General features: G+C 47.8%; 1 protein-coding gene across 15 annotated transcripts in view; it reads right to left on the minus strand.

Moving 5' to 3' along the window:
• TENM4 (teneurin transmembrane protein 4) overlaps window positions 1–12780 on the minus strand; it is a 2941751-nt gene that overhangs the window by 590955 nt on the left and 2338016 nt on the right. For all 15 annotated transcript variants that reach the window (XM_086678435.1, XM_086678426.1, XM_086678434.1 and 12 more), the window contains one exon: window positions 8139–8194. The gene's annotated coding sequence lies outside the window, so the exon portion shown is untranslated. The remainder of the gene's footprint in view (window positions 1–8138; window positions 8195–12780) is intronic.

Here is a 12780-nt window from a genome sequence, read left to right on the forward strand (position 1 = left end):
AAAATGTGTGGTGAGAGATAGAGAGAGAGAGAGAGAGAGAAAGCTGGGAAAAGGAAACGAATCCTAGGGAAAACTGCATGTAGTAGAGGTAAAAGGAAAACAAGTCAGGGCTCAGAGGGAATGTGGTCAGAGGGGATAATAAGGAAGAGTATGAAAAAATCCACATTTCCACTGGACATGTCAGGGAAACTGTATAAGGTTTGCCAACGTTCAATTTTGTAAGAGCAATCATAACACTGGAGACTTCTTATTACACCATCGATAAATGTCTCCTACAGATGTAGAGGCCAAAGGTAGCAAGTGGGTTTCCTCTTACCAGCCAATTCTAACCGATTGATAATGTTTATCCGAGGCAACGTATCTGAACATGTTCTGAGGCCTCATCGGAACCCAGTGGTAAAAGAGAGCTGTTTCAATTAGCGATGTCTGCAGTGGGGTGTAAGAAAAGAATGGCAGCCTGCAAGCCATGTGTGCTGGATATTGGGATGTGTTGCCCAGATCAGCGCTCTGGGACCTGGGACGAAGGCACTCACTCCTCCAGCTGCAGGGACTGCTGCTGTGGGCTGCTGACAGCTTTCGCTGGGAGTCCCTCTCTGAGAATGGCCCTCGGCCAGGAGACCGGCCTCACCCAGGGGCAGCCCACAGCTGCTGCCGCAGAGGCAGGAAGACTGACTCCCCCTTACTCAATGTGGGGTATCTGAAGGGCCATCCCAGCTCCAGCCACTCCCCGCGGGGACAGTCGATGTCTGTGCTGTGAATGCATTGCAGTCCAGCTCCTCCCCTGCCCAATCTTACCTCCCTTACAAATGCTGATCCTGAGGGTAAACCCAATGAACTCTGCATGCAAATCTCCCTGGAGTCTCGTCCCAGGAACCCAACGTAACACACCATGCATTTGCCATTTCTGCACAAGCTATACCCCTCCATGCCCAGATCCACATTTATGCCTCACCAAAGACCTAACATAAGCCAGTGACGACACGTACTCCATCAGCTTTCCCTTTTCCCTTGTTTGCAAGGAAACTCAGAGGCAAGTTCTCTATTCTTTGTTCTCCTGCCTATGTAGAGGTCGATTTCTGCATTAGGCTTGGAGTCTCTCTAACCTAAAATGAGGGTTGGCTCCATTCCTCTTTTTATTTATTTATTAAAAGTTTATTTATTTGAGAGAGAGAGAGAGAGAGAGAGAGAGGAAGAGAATGAGGGGGGAGGGGCAGAGAGAGAAGGAGAGAGAATCCCAAGGAGGCTCCACATTGTTAGCACAGAGACCAGTGCGGGACTTGAACTCACGAACTGTGAGATCGTGACGTGAGCCGAGATCAAGTGTCGGATGCAGAACCGACTCAGCCACCCATTCTCAGTCACGTTTCCTCCCAGCCTCTAACCCTACAGAGACAGCAGGTGTCCCTGACTCACTTTGGGGAGTCATCGTAAACTGAAGGTGTCACCAGGACGGAGAACAATATATGCTAACAACTCTCATTGGCCTGATGCTCCCAAGTTACAGGTATGCGTTAGTTTATAGACACAGTAAGTCTTTAAAGTTATTATTACTTCTTTTGAATAAAAGGTACAGAGAGGTTAAATGATTTCTCAACCAACTGCAGAACCCAGCCTAGAATCTGGGTTTCTTGACTGCTAGTCTTACAGATGCCAGCCACAGGGCAGAAACCACTGAGCTGGCCTCTGCTTCTCGCTCAGCGTCGGTGTATGGTCTCTAGAAAACACTGCGACACTGGAATTGGCCCAGGGGACTCCCTCCTGTCTCCCTTTCTACATCAGCAAAATCCTGGGGACTTGGGAGGGTTCAAACCCAGGGCCAGGCACTGAAGAGCGCTGTGGAACATAGGGAGCGATCTAACGATCCAGTGCCAGAATCCCCAGTACAGCCCCAACAGGGGGCCATCTTGTTCCTGTTTAGATCATTCCTTTAACGGGGAACTCACTACCTCACACCGCTTCTCATTCTGTTGTCCCCTCATCTGCACAACTGGAAGAATATTAAAAAGAGAACCTGGGAAATTGACAGGAGATAATGACCCCTGCACATGGTAGCACTCGGTGAATGGAAGGACTTTTTCCTCCTTCTATTAGACACAGAACAAGAGTAGAAGAGAATCCGCTTGTACGAAGGGCACCCTCAGCTCCAACCACACTGCTTGGGAATCAGTCCCTTCACAGCCCCAAGATAGAGCTGGAGAGGTCTGACGTGTGGGCATTGTTGCCAGACCACCCGGGTTTGAACACGGGCTCTGCTATTTAGCTGTGTGACCTGGGAAAAGTCACTCTGTCACTCTGTGCCTCAAGCTCCTCATCTGGAAGATGAGGAGAGACTCGTGCTATCTACTTCAGGGGGTCTGTCGTGCGAATGCCTAAAACTCTGCCAAGCACAAGGTACCTGCCAGTTGTCCTTTTTGTCCTCACCCCCGTCTCACAGACAAGGAAACCAAGACCGGAAAGTCAAGCCACTTCCACAAAGTCAAACAGTTAATGAGGAGCAGAGCCTGGACAGAAATCGTGGTTTGCCTGAGTCCCAAGTCCCGGAGCTTTCTTTTAGAGGACGTTACTTCTGCCATACCTTCTGCCCTTCTGTAAAAGAAGGGGGCTGGAAAGAACAAACACACATACGGAATTCCGCCCGAGAAGCTCACTGGAGGAAGCAGTTTGTTCACAAAGGCACAGCGGAGTGAATCCGGGAGTCATGTCCTTGGGCAGACGACAGCGCGTGCTACCTGTCTGCTGGAGGGACACGCCAGGGACCGGGGCTGAAAACACCAACTTGCTTCCCATTCTGTCACCGCCGCAAAATCAGGGCCTCCACTTTGGTGGCAGTGGGAAGGACGGGCGAGTTGCCGAGCCCCACGTGGCTGTGGGACTGGTGACAGTCGGGTGACTCTGAGGCCCTGGGTGGGACAAGGAAGCGCAGCAAGCACTCCTTAAAGATGAAAACCGCCTCAGTTCTGCAGCAGTGGTGCCGGTGTTAGAATGCAGCCAGCACGGGGCGTCCTGGCTCTGTCTGCACTAAGGAAGGCTTGAAAAAGCAGGAGTGAAGTTTAAAATATTTAAGAACTGATGTGTCACAGGCAGCAACCAATCAGAACAGACACGATGGCCAGTGAGAGCAGATAGATGTTGATTGTCAACAAACTGTATGGCTACGGGAGTGCGTCCGGGGCAAACATCAGTCTTGGCAGCAAAGAAGTCCCACGTGGGAAAAAGAGGATGAACAGGAGGAGGCCCAGGCACCAACAGAGAATTGCCCACCCATCTGCAAAGAAGTCCCAGAGAGAAGTCCAGTAGACCCCCAGGGGTCTGCAGAGGATGGTTTGAAGACCACTGCTATGGAGGAAAGAGGTAAGGGCTTCAAGGTCCAACACACAGGCCCAGCAGCACCACTGCCTTCAGGATGCACAGAGCCACCTCCAGAAGAGCAAAGCCCTAAGCCCACCCAAAGACTTGCCCATGAAGGCTCAAACTGATATGTCATCGTGTTGTCATTCTGCTTACTTTTCTCTTGACCACAGAGCGTTCATTTGTGTCTCCCAAAGCAGTTGGTCTCCTTCTAGCATTTAGAGGCAGGCACCAGTGCACCTCACTGGCGTTCCAGGGACACCAGACGTAGCCTGGAGTCATGCAGAGTGAGCCCTGGCCTGGTCAGGAGTCAACAGGTGGAATCCTAGTCCCGCCCAGGCAGCCCCCAGAGGCATTTCAAGGCTCCCTCTCTCCCAGCTCTTCTCCACCTCCTTGCTGCTTGCTCTCCTTTCACTTAAAAGCACATGCTCCTGCTGCCCTCTGGGTAAAATCACAAGGGCTCAATTATCTTGCTGGCAATGAAGGAGGCGTACCATTTCTTCGGCTTGCGTAAGATAAAGCTCCACATGATGAAATAAGGCATTGGCCTGTGAGGTCTTGTGGGAAGGTACTGGAAGGGAAGGCCCTCCCTTGAGAGCAGTGCACGAAGACCTTTCCCCTCACCCGGCCTCACCCGCCAATGAGTCTGCAGGCGTACTTCCCAAGCCTAACAAATGGCCCCAGAAAGTGCCACTGAAACACTTCACCACTGTTCTCCATGGACTTCAAAATGTTGTGCCTACTGATGTTGGCTTTGCCCCACCCGTGTCTTATAAATTGAGTCTACCTTCCTGTTATTAGCTGCTCTTCATACTGTCTCTAATAGATGACTGTGGCCTCCCAGCCTTCTCTGGCTTTGTCCCTCTTGAATGGAAACTTCATAGAGCCTTTGGCATGCAGGCACTGGATTTGAGTGACAGCTCCAGGAATTTACTGAAGGAGCCATGGGCATGGGCTGGGGCTATGTGGGATGCTGGGACATCTGGAGAAGGCCCAAACATCCAGGCAAAGCAAAACATTATAGCTGAGCGCCATGTTCTCATGTCAGTAAGCCAGGCTCCCACCCAGCTTTGCCACTCTCAGCTCGATAACCTGAGAAAGTTACCCAAACTCTTCAAGCCTCTGTTTTCTTTGGTGGAAAACAGTTATAACATTAGTTAGTATCTACCTTACATGGTTATTTTAAGAATGAAGCAAAATAACATATACAAAGCACTTAGCACCTTGCCTAGCACATAGGCAGCAATCAGGAAAGTTGGCCATTATTAATATACTTAATCACTCAAATATTTGTTGATTAGTTGCTGCAGGCCTCGTATCCTGCTACTGGCTGGGACTTACAGATTCTGCCCTCAAGAACGTTACCATTCAGTGGGAAAAGACAACGAACAATTAGGATGTACTATGATAAATGCTTTGCTAATAATTACTTTTATTTTTTTTAAGTTTACTTATTTATTTTGAGAGAGAGAGTATGTGTGTGTGAGCAGGACAGGGGCAGAGAGAGAGGGAGAAAGAGAGAATCCCAAGCAGGCTCTGCACTGTCAGTGCAGAGCCCAATGTGACGCTCGAACTCACAAACCGTGAGATCATGACCTGAGCCGAAGTCGGACACTTAACTGACTGAGCCCCCCAGGTGCCCCACTGTTAATAATTACTTTTAAAAGAACCATCTCTAAAAGGTGACAATCACTTTTTGCTAGCCATTGTGTGGTACACACTTTATATAAGACAAGAGCAAAGCTTTTTGGTTCAAATATGTGGGCTCAAATCCTAGCATTATCACTGAATACCTGAATACTCTTAGCCATGTTAACTTCTTTGAAACCTAGTTTATCTGGGAAAAAAAATGGCCATAAAAATTAGAAAAAAACAGTGTATCTAAGATGTTACCATAGTGCCTTGCCCACAGTAGGTGCTCAATACACGTTTTTTATTAAGGGTGATTAAGGGTGTCTGAAGAGCTCATGTTGGCTATTGTCCCAATCCTAAAGGTCTGTCTGGGTAGGTGTTAAGGTCAAGGAAGGACATCCACCCAGCATGTGTGGCAGGGCTGTGATGTTCAGAGGCTTGTCTGGCTTGGAGCCAGTTCTGAGCCAATGACTGGAGCCATAGGGACTAGAGGCTGGCCACTCCAATGAAATTGCTGGCAAGGATGAGGCAGAAGATTCCAAACAGGGCAGGTCCCCCAGGGCCAAGAGAAATGGAGTAGGTTGGTGTAGTAAGAGGCCAAGCTAGGACACAGATGAGGGCCTGTTATATTCTAGAAGGCATGAGAGCCCCAACCGGGGGCGCTCTGCTACCTGGGGCCAGTGGCCCCTATGGAGACCTCAAACACTGCTGTACAATCAACCCCTCACCCGGGCTGGGGAGTGTGGGGAGTGAACAAGGACGATGCAGGCAGAACTCCACAACTTACAGGATGGATAACCTTGGAAAAGGAGCCATGCAAATCAGAACATACCAGCCCCAGAACTGAGCCAGTGCACAAAGAACAGAACTGCACCAAGTCAGGCCTGCTTACACGAATGAACATTCTCGCAGCATCGCTTGATAAGCCTGTTGCTAAGCCTGCCAAGCTTCTCGTCACAGAGCACTTCGCTCTCAGCTCAGGAAAGATAATCACTCTGGGAACCGGCTTCCTCAGGAGACCTGGCAGAATGCTTTCAGTCTAGAGCGAAACCTGCCTTTCAACAGAGCTTCGCCCCTCCCACGTCAGACAAGGGGAAACCCAATCTGTAAAGGAAAGGGTTTGCACACACACAGTCCTGCCGGGTGTCGCTGGCTGTAAGTGACCCTCAGGGAAAGGAAGGAGCCCCGATCTCTCTCGGCTTGGGGCACCTCCAAAACAAAGACCCTAAAGTCTCCTGCTGGAACAACGCGAGACACAGAACGCTCAGATTCCAGGCACACCCGCAGGTATCATCTGTCAGTCCTGACACCAGCCCTGTCTGTGTCGAGGTCCAAGCGGAGAGATCAGACAAGCGCCAGGGTAGGGCAGGGGCAGGGGAGAGCAGGAAGGGGGAGCAAAGGCTTTGGAGAGACCAATACGAATTAGAGCAGTTTTTATCTAACACCAAAGAACAGGGCAAGGGAGAGCTGTGTGATCCAAGCAAGGATGAAAGACAGGCTGGCCTCCCCTTGTAATGTAAGAGTTTAATGATACTTATTAAAAGCCCATTTCTGGGTCCTGTTGAAAAATTACCCCCATAAGTGTTTCTTTTTTTCATATAAATCACTTCCTAGAGATCAAGTGCGTGCGTGTGCATGCACACACACACAGTATACGAATTCCACCCCTCACACTTGTACACACACATTCCCCACAAATCCTGCACATCCCATCTACCACACACATGTCAGTACATCTTCATCAAGGATGGGCACCACTCACCACACACACACACACACACACACACACACACACACACACACACTGTAAGGCAGGAAAACCAGGCCTGGTCCCCAAGGTTATTCACACACCCTTTGAAACTGCAGACTTTGAGGGAGCCCAAGAGCTTCGTGCCCAAGTTGTCATCCCCACAAACAAACAGCACAGCCTCTAATCCTATCATTCTCCACGTCTTGCCTGAGGCCAGGCAGCCTTGCAAAAGCCGAAGCTACCGGGATCATTAAGCTCTGGCAGAAAGCAACAGCATTCAGTAGGGCCACTGCGGGAGAAGGGGTCTGTGCCCCTCTTGCTCATGGCAGATTCTCTCTGATGTGCTGAGTCCCAACCACCTGGAGGAGGTGGCCCTGGGCTTCCGCCTGGGACATATTTTCTTCTGGCTACGAGCTTACTCTGAGCCCAAGGCCGCCTTCACTCTCAGAGAAGACACTGTTTTCTGGAATAATCAGCTAGACACAAGAAAAGTACCCTTTGCAGAAGATTAGCCTTGCATCAGCACTGGCTCCGTCCTGCTTCTCCCTAATGTTTTACTCACTGCTAAGGGGTAGGGTTCAAACGCTAAAATCATCAGGTAGAATAGTTTGCTGTTAACAGAAACAAATGCTTTGAAGTTAGGAAATCTGGTTTCAAGGTCAGCTTTAGCGTTTTCTCTGCATTGTCTTGCCAACTCTCTGAGCCATGGTTTTCTGCTTGGCAAAATGGCAATAAGCAGCTTCTTTCCATCTTATGGAGTTTGGGGGAAGATCACAAAATGCCCTACACACTGTAAACTCCAAAGCAGATGTTAGAAATTTTCATGATGAGACAGTAATGAGGAAATGGAGGAGCTCATAAATTGGGCTGTGAGTGCCTCAAGGGCAAAGCCTGTGCTGTATTTATCTTGTTATCCTCAGTGCCTGGCACAAAGGGCTGGCACCAAATATTCTGGGGAAAAACAGTTTGAAAGAATCAGTGAACCCGTGAGTTAAGTGGCTTGTTCGAGGTCACAGAACAGCTTATGGTAGTACTGAAACCCAGATCCCCTCACCCCCTAATCCAGGGCTCCCTGTTCTAGATGCACCAAACTGCTGGGTCTCTGGAAGGGTCAATGATGTCAAACCAGCCACAGCGTGGGCCAGGTTTTAATGAGCCCTCCCATTCCCCGGGAAAGATCCAATATAGGCAGGCAATGCCCAGGAAGCCTTCACAAACTCGCTTGTTAAACATTCCAACTCAACAGTGAAAACATACAGAAACTACGGTGCACAGCATACCCAAATGCCTCCAACCAACTCATCTTATTTTCTGTCTTGAATTGTACAAATCAGAAAAATCATGAGATTCGGCCGCGGAGATTAGAAGTATATCTTGTTTCCAGCTCACTGTCAGCATCAGCACTTACCTACTGACCAAGTGTCCGGGAGATCACTAGCCCTCTCTGAGTCTCAGCTTTTCCATCTGCAAGAGAAGAAGATGATCACAATTAATCCCTTGAGACCACTGGACTAAAACGCATCAGAGGTTTTATACCTGATATCAGTTCCCAACTGCTTCTGATCCCACATAACCGGGGAAATTGCTAACGATCAGGAGCTGGAAGGGAATTATTTCAAAAATGAAGTGTGATAATTAATAGTTATGTGTCAAGCAGGGCACTGATGGTGTTCGACCCTCAGCCCAGAAAATTCAGCCTTCCCATCATTTTGGCATTTATTTTTATTTTTCATCAATGTAAAAATGCAAAAGACCATTGAAATACGAGGAGAAATAGAACAAACAAAAATGTCACTACCTCAACATACTCCCAACACTTGGGGGTATCTTCCCAATTTTTTTCTTCTAATGTACAGAGTTCACCATTTTGTAGAGCAGGGACCAGAAAGGTGCACTCTACTGCAAAGTGGCACGCAGATCATCATGCCCCCTGGCCCCTGCTGTTACACCACGACCAGTGCCTACATTATTAATTAACTCTTTTTTATTCCCACATCAGCTTTATCAGCTTCCCCCAAGACTCTTGGACGGTGGTCAGGTCTCCAGCAGGCACTGTGCACATCAGACCCCAGGAAGAAGGAGGGGCTGGTCTTTCCCCAGTCTGGTTCAGTTACCTCATCTGCAAAATAAGGAGACCAGGCTGGCCAATCCCAGAGATCACTTTTAACTTAAAAAGATGAGGCTAAGGAAAAGTGAAGGAAACATATATTTGAGTCCCTATCATGTGACAATGAGTCTGTACTGTTGAGCTGGTAACATCTACGGATATTCTCTCAGGAGCCTCTTAACCACCCTGGGAGATTTTCCAGGCCAGAAAACCGTAACTCAGGGAGGTTCAGAGATCCACCCAAGACCTGCTATGGTCATTTTCGTTAACACTCCTCGCATTTTTGCCATAGGGATGTCTCACCTCTTCCATCGTTTTACTAATTTGTCCAAATTGCTTCACATTTTTTGCTTAACTTTATTTTTAAAGGATGTCTTTAAAAGTTTGTGCTGCATTTTATTCCTGCCCCTTCTCTCTAAGGCCCGCTGAAAGGCAGTCTTTCAACTCAGATGGATTCCAGAATAGCAAGACAGTCGCTAATAACTTCAAGGAATTTTTAGTCACCACCATTCTATATAAAAAATCTCTATGAAGTCATAGGTTTGAAGTGTTGTTTTTAAATTTTTTTTCTAATATCCATTAAAATAAATAACTTTGGAAGTTTGGAATGCTCACGTATGCACTTTCCAGGGGTGCCTCTACTTTATCTTGGGAAGGCTGGTTTAGGGTCCCTCACTATGATGCAGCCAGACTTTGGAACATAATTCTGTCCTATTTCAAAGCTGAAACGTCAAAAACATCTAATGCTTACTGAACACCAAGAAAGTTGCCTGAAGTCACACAGCCAGGAATGGAAGAAACTGCGACTTGGGCCCCCATGTGCCCACTTCCAACCCTGGCTCTGTGAACATTTTCAGTTTCTTCTCTGGCCTTCCTTGGAAACTCAGTGTGCAATTCTGCGGCATCAGGCCACCAACCAAGTTCTGCTTCCAAGTGGAGGCAGGGTCATCCTGTTCTGTTAGGTCGCCAGCTTTCCCACACAGTGCCTGCATTGTGTCAATTCATATTTAAGTTCCCAAAAGGGCACTTTGGTAAGACGCTGCATAATTTCTAAAACCGAGCTTGGAAAATGTGAAGCAAATGTGATCCTTTATTCAAAGATCCAAGATAGTAACCAAGGAAATAGAAAGGGCTGGTAACATAACATCTTGGAATGCCACTGTCCCTGCAAATGAGTATAAGATCCCAGCCGAGGGAGGGAAAGGCAGAGAAAGTGGCAAAGCGGGCGTACTGGACACGGATCGAAGCTGCTGTTGGGTGTTGAGTGTCTTTCTAAGCTTCTGTTTCCTGTCATCTGGTTTACAATTAATTGGCATGAATTTTTTATGACCAGAGAGCAAAGAGACTCAAAGGCCTGCAGAACGGGCTCAGACTTTCTTTCTGGGAGGGTTCCCTCATTTCTCATGAACACAAGCAACCAAGCTGTGCAGTCACAGGAAAGTACAACGATCTTTCATTCTTGGTCCCACACCTCTTCCATGAAGTCTTCTCCCACCAGCCCGAGTCAGAATGAGTCACCCCTCCCTTGGGTTTCCTTCTGGCAACACTTTAATTACAGTCTCTGTTACAGTGGTTATTGTTTTCTCTTCTACAGTATTATTTTTTCTGTTTACCCAAATACATTAAATATGATCAAAACTCATCCATCACTAGCAATATGACTTTAGACAGGTTTCCTTCTAAAACTTGTTGTATATAGACCCCCATGCACATTCACAAACATGTACATCCAGACACTTTATAAAATGGAATCCTATTACATACACTCATTTTAATCCTTTTTAAATGGTTACACGAATTCACAATTAACCTCTATCAATGTATGTATAGGCGTTTTCATTTTGTCTCTAGTGAAATACTCTAATATTTTTGTACATGTATCTCTGTGTGGTTGCTTGATATTAGACTATATCACTTAACATATTTTTAAAGTTTTAAAAAAATGTTTATTTATTTTGAGAGAGAGAGAAAGACAGAACAAACACACAAGGGGAGGGTCAGAGAGAGAGGGAGAGAGAGAATCCCAAGCAGGCTCTGCACTACCAGCACAGAGCCCAACGTGGAGCTCAATCCCGTGAACCGTGAGATCATGACCTGAGCTGAAATCAAGAGCCAGATGCTTAACAGGGTAAGCCACTGAGGCGCCCCTAAAGATTTTATTTTTAAGTCATCTCTACACCCAGTGTGGGACTCAGACTCATGACCCCGATATCAAGAGTCGCACACTCCACCGATTGAGCCAGCCAGGTGCCCCTGTATTGCTCAACAGTTTAAAAAAATTCGTAACTGCCCCCCTATAAAAGACTATCACTTTCAGTTTCTACCGGCAGCATAGGGACATGCTAATCCTTCATGACCTCATCAGTTTTAGCATTAACGTGCTTTTTTAGCTTTGTCAATGTGATAGTCAAATGGAGCCTTGGTATCTTAATCGTTTCTTTTGGGTATCAGTTGAACAAATGCCTCTATGTTTCTTGGCTAGTTTCAAGCCTTCTTTTAGGAGCTGCATGTTCACAATCCTTTGCCCATTGCTTGGTTGGGTGTTAACCTCTTTCTTGTTTGGTACCCAAGAGCTTACCGTTGGTCTTTTGCCTTGACTATGACTTTTAGCTTTCTTCCAGCATGTTCAATCATGGTACACAGTGCTACCAGGTACTGTTGCCCCAACAGAAACCTGGAGGTCCGTCCTGACACCTCCCTGCGTGTTGTCCCCACAGATGACCAGTCACCAAGTCCTATCTGTCCTACTTCCTAAGTAGACCTTGAATCTGTTCCTGTTCATTTTTCTCACTCTCCAGCACCACGAACTTTGCCAAGCCCCCATCACCTCTCATCTGGTCTTTTGCCATGGCCTCCTAACTGGTGTCCACAGCCTCTCCTCCACTTCTCCCACCATCCAGAAACAAGAAGGATTTGTTTTTTAAGGAGAATCAGATTGTCCCCACTGCTTAAAGCTCTTTGACAGCTTCCTTTCCCACTAAAGATCAAGTCCAAAGTCCAGAATGTGCACCTGTGCCTGCAGAGGCTGATTCTGGGACCCAGTTTCCACACGGCTTGAGTCTCCTGATACATCCATCTCCCCTTAAGGCTCTGAGCTTTGTCACGCTGGCTTCCCTTCTGGTCCTCAAATGGGTCATTCTTCTTCCCAGTCCAAGGCCCTAGATGTGCCATTCCATCTGCCTGAAAAGTTGTTTGCTCTCCTCTTTGCTGGCTAATCCAAATTTATCCTTCAGGCCTCTCAGCTTAAACACCACCTCCTCAGAGAAGCCCTGAACCCCCCACACTAAGTGGGCTCCTCTGGCTATTTACCGGAGTTTTCCTTTGAGGCATATCTTCCGAGGTACTCTGTGGTGGGGAAGAGGGCACTGAGTGTCCAGGCCCTACCCACGGGGAGGGCTGGGTTTCCCACTGTATCCACATGGACTTGAGGCCTGAGTGGGTCACGACCTGCAAGGGAAGGGCGCCCATGAGTCACAAAGCAGGGCTGGCGAGGGCACAGGACAATGCCTCCTCTCTGGCAGTCCCTGCTCACAAAGTGCCAGCAACTCTGAGGCTCAGAGATGCTCCTTGAGCTCCACGTATCTCCTCTTCAGACGCAGGAGCTGATTTCAAAACATCCTGTTGACCCAAGCAGAGCCGGCCTTATCGCCACCAGCTGTCGGGAGTGAGGAGGTGCCCTCCCCTGAGGACCGGGCTGTTTCCAGCTTCATCATTGTTGGTGTGCAGATTTTTTCCCCCTGGACTTCTGCTGCTGCTGAGGTCCCCAAAACATGTTCACTTTAGCTTTCTTCTGGGTATTTCGGAGTCAAAGATTTTCTCCTTTTTCACTCTCTCAGTTAGATTTTAGTGTGTGTGTGTGTGTGTGTGTGTGTGTGTGTGATCACAGAAATGAAGCATTTCAGGTATGAAGCAATTTAGGATGAGAAAATTGTCCTCTAGCCAC

This window comes from Puma concolor, chromosome D1 (genome assembly GCF_028749965.1).
Source record: "Puma concolor isolate L17-30 chromosome D1, mPumCon1.1.hap2, whole genome shotgun sequence".
Lineage (NCBI taxonomy): Eukaryota > Metazoa > Chordata > Mammalia > Carnivora > Felidae > Puma > Puma concolor.